Genomic DNA, 4,061 nt, shown 5'->3' on the forward strand with positions numbered 1-4,061 from the left:
TATCAATTTCAAGAACTCCTTTCTTCATAGGCGTCCCATTACTCACAAGATTCCTCTCAGAAGTGTACATGAACTGGTTATTAGCAACCATGTCAATGAGTTCTTGAGCTTCTGCAGACATTTTTTTAGGTGAATGGATCCACCTGCAGAAGTATCCAATGACATTTTAGCCTATTCAGATAGACCATCATAGAATATATCCAGGATGGTCCATTCTGAAAGCATATCAGAAGGACACTTTTTGGTCAGTTGCTTGTATCTTTCCCAAGCTTCATAGAGGGATTCACCTTCTTTCTGTCTGAAGGTTTGAACATCCACTCTAAGCTTGCTCAGCTTTTGAGGAGGAAAGAACTTGGCTAAGAAAGTCGTGACCAGCTTGTCCCAAGAGTTCAGGCTATCTCTGGGTTGAGAGTCCAACCACACTCTAGCTCTGTCTCTTATAGCAAAAGGGAAAAGCATGAGCCTGTAGACTTCAGGATCTACTCTATTAGTCTTAACAGTATCACATATCTGCAAGAATTCAGTTAAGAACTGAAAAGGATCTTCAGATGGAAGTCCATGAAACTTGCAATTCTGCTGCATCAGAGAAACTAATTGAGGTTTCAGCTCAAAGTTGTTTGCTCCAATGGCAGGAATGGAGATGCTTCTTCCATGTAAATTGGAATTAGGTGCAGTAAAGTCACCAAGCATTCTCCTTGCATTATTGTTGTTGGGTTCGGCTGCCATCTCCTTTACTTGTTTGAAATTTTCAATAAGGTTGTCTCTGGATTGTTGTAATTTAGCTTCTCTTAGTTTCCTCTTCAGAGTCCTTTCAGGTTCTGGATCAGCTTCAACAAGAATGCCTTTTTCCTTGTTCCTGCTCATAAGAAAGAGAAGAGAACAAGAAAAGAAGAGGAATCCTCTATGTCACAGTAAAGAGGTTCCTTATTGTTAGTAGAAAAAGAAAAGGAATAGGGGTGAAGAAGAATGAAGAATCCAAACACAAGGGTAAGGATAGGAGCAGTGATGTGAGATGAAGAGAAGTGTTAGTAGATGAATAAATAATTAGAAGGAGATGAGGGAGAAGGATTTTCGAAAATTATTTTTGAAAAAGGGTTAGTGATTTTCGAAAATAGTTTTTGAAAAAGGTTAGTAATTTTCGAAAATTAAAATAAAAAATTAAAATAATTAGTTAATTAAAAAGAAAATTTTGAAAAAGAGGGAAGATATTTTCGAAAATTAGAGAGAGAGAGAGAGTTAGTTAGGTAGTTTTGAAAAGGATAAGAAACAAACAAAAAGTTAGTTAGTTAGTTGAAACAAATTTGAAAACCAATTTTGAAGAGATAAGAGGATAAGAAGTTAGAAAGGATATTTTAAAACCAAATTTTGAAAAAGATAAGATAAAGAGATATTTTTGAAAAGATATGATTGAAATTAGTTTTGAAAAAGATTTGATTTTAAAAATCACAATTAATGACTTGATTCACAAGAAATCACAAGATATGATTCTAGAACTCAAAGTTTGAATCTTTCTTAATAAGTAAGTAACAAACTTGAAATTTTTGAATCAAAACATTAATTGATGATGTTATTTTCGAAAATTAGGAGACAAAGATAAGAAAAAGATTTTTGAAAAATATTTTTAAAATTTTCGAAAATAACTAAGAAAAATGAAAAAGATTTGATTTTTGAAAAAGATTTTGAAAAAGATAAGATTTTTAAATTGAAAATTTGATTTGACTCATAAAAACAACTATATTTTAAACATTTTTGAAAAAGTCAAGTCTAATTTTTGAAATTTTAAGAGAGAAAAAGGGAAAGATATTTTTTTGATTTTTTTTTGAATTTTTTATGATGAGAGAGAAAAACACTAAAAATGCTCAATGCATGGAAATTTTAGATCAAAACATGTGATGAATGCAAGAACACTATGAATGTCAAGATGAACACCAAGAACACTTTGAATGTCAAGATGAACATCAAGAACTTATTTTTGAAAATTTTTATATGCAAAGAAAACATGCAAGACACCAAACTTAGAAATCTTTCATGTTTAGACTCTATGGATGCAAGAATGCATATGAAAAACAAGAAAAGACACAAAACAAGAAAACATGAAGATCAAACAAGAAGACTTACCAAGAACGACTTGAAGATCATGAAGAACACCATGAATGCATGATTTTTTTCGAAAAATGCAAGATGAACATGCAATTGACACCAAACTTATAACATGACACATGACTCAAACAAGAAACATGAAATATTTTTTATTTTTATAATTTTATGATTTTTTTGTATTTTTATTTTATATTTTTCGAAAATCATTTGAAAAAAAAATAAGGATTCCAAAATTTTTAATATGAATTCCAGGAATCTTACAATCTTAATCTAAAGCTCCAATCTGAGGGTTAGACATGGCTTAATAGCTAGTCAAGCTTTAGCATGAATATGGGAGTAATTCATTCAATTTTAATCCAAAACCTCTGTCCAAAAGAATTTAGACATGGTTTTATAGCCAGCCATGCTTCAACATGCTTCATGAAACTCTAGAATTCATTCTTAAAAATTCTGAAAAAAAAAAAATTCTTGAAAAGATTTATTTTAAAAATTTTTCGAAAACAAAGGAGAAATTTTTGAAAGATTTTTGAAAAATTTTTGAAAAGAAAACAAAAAGAAAATTACCTAATCTGAGCAACAAGATGAACCGTCAGTTGTCCAAACTCGAACAATCCCCGGCAACGGCGCCAAAAACTTGGGGCACGAAATTGTGATCTCAGGCAACGGCGCCAGAAACTCTATACGCACGTCTTAATAAATTGTTTTTCATTCACAACTTCGATACAACTAACCAGCAAGTGCACTGGGTCGTCCAAGTAATAAACCTTACGTGAGTAAGGGTCGATCCCACGGAGATTGTCGGCTTGAAGCAAGCTCTGGTCACCTTGTAAATCTCAGTCAGGCGGATATCAAATAGTTATGGAGTTTTCGAATATTAATAATAAATAGAAAATAAGGATAGAAATACTTATGTAATTCATTGGTTAGAATTTCAGATAAGCGTATAGAGATGCATTCGTTCCTCTGAACCTCTGCTTTCCTACTGTCTTCATCCAACCAATCTTACTCCTTTCCATGGCTGGCTTTATGAAAGGACATCACTATTGGCAATGGCTACTTTTGATCCTCTCTGGAAAATGGTCTGATACGCTGTCACTGCATGGCTAATCGTCTGGAGGCATCACCCTTGTCAATGGCTGCATCCCATCCTCTTGTGAAAATGGTCCAAATGTTCTGTCACAGCACGGCTAATCATCTGAGGTTCTCGATCATACTGGAATAGGATTCACCCTCCTTTTGCGTCTATCACTACGCCCAGCAATCGCGAGTTTGAAGTTCGTCACAGTCATTCAATCCCAGAGTCCTACTCGGAATACCACAGACAAGGTTTAGACTTTCCGGACTCTCATGAATGCCGCCATCAATCTAGCTTATACCACGAAGATTCTGATTAAGAGATCCAAGAGATACTCATTCAATCTAAGGTAGAATGGAAGTGGTTGTCAGGCATGCGTTCATAGGGAATGATGATGATTGTCACGTTCATCATATTCAGGTTGAAGTGCGAATGAATATCTTAGAAGTGGAATAAGTTGAATTGAATAGAAAAACAGTAGTACTTTGCATTAATCTTTGAGGAACAGCAGAGCTCCACACCTTAATCTATGGAGTGTAGAAACTCTACCGTTAAAAATACATAAGTGAAAGGTCCAGGCATGGCCGAATGGCCAGCCCCCATGATCTAAGAACTAGACGTCCCAAGATGATCCGAAGATGTCTAATACAATAGTAAAAAGTCCTATTTATACTAAACTAGTTACTAGGGTTTACAGAAGTAAGTAATTGATGCATAAATCCACTTCCGGGGCCCACTTGGTGTGTGCTTGGGCTGAGCTTGAATGTTACACGTGCAGAGGCTCTTTCTGGAGTTGAACGCTAGGTTATAACGTATTTTTGGCGTTCAGCTCTGGTTTGTGACTTGTTTCTGGCGTTTAACTCCAGACAGCAGCGTAGAACTGGCG

At 34.7% G+C, this 4,061-nt stretch overlaps 1 non-coding gene across 1 annotated transcript; it reads left to right on the plus strand.

Annotated features, from left to right (window-relative positions):
• The first annotated feature begins 219 nt into the window (after nucleotides 1-219).
• Nucleotides 220-327, plus strand: LOC148579606 (small nucleolar RNA R71). Its single transcript, XR_015895539.1, has one exon. It is a non-coding gene; the product is annotated as a small nucleolar RNA R71 (small nucleolar RNA).
• The last annotated feature ends 3,734 nt before the right edge of the window (nucleotides 328-4,061 follow it).

The sequence above is a fragment of the Arachis ipaensis genome, chromosome B10, assembly GCF_059453495.1.
Source record: "Arachis ipaensis isolate K30076 ecotype BB chromosome B10, ASM5945349v1, whole genome shotgun sequence".
Lineage (NCBI taxonomy): Eukaryota > Viridiplantae > Streptophyta > Magnoliopsida > Fabales > Fabaceae > Arachis > Arachis ipaensis.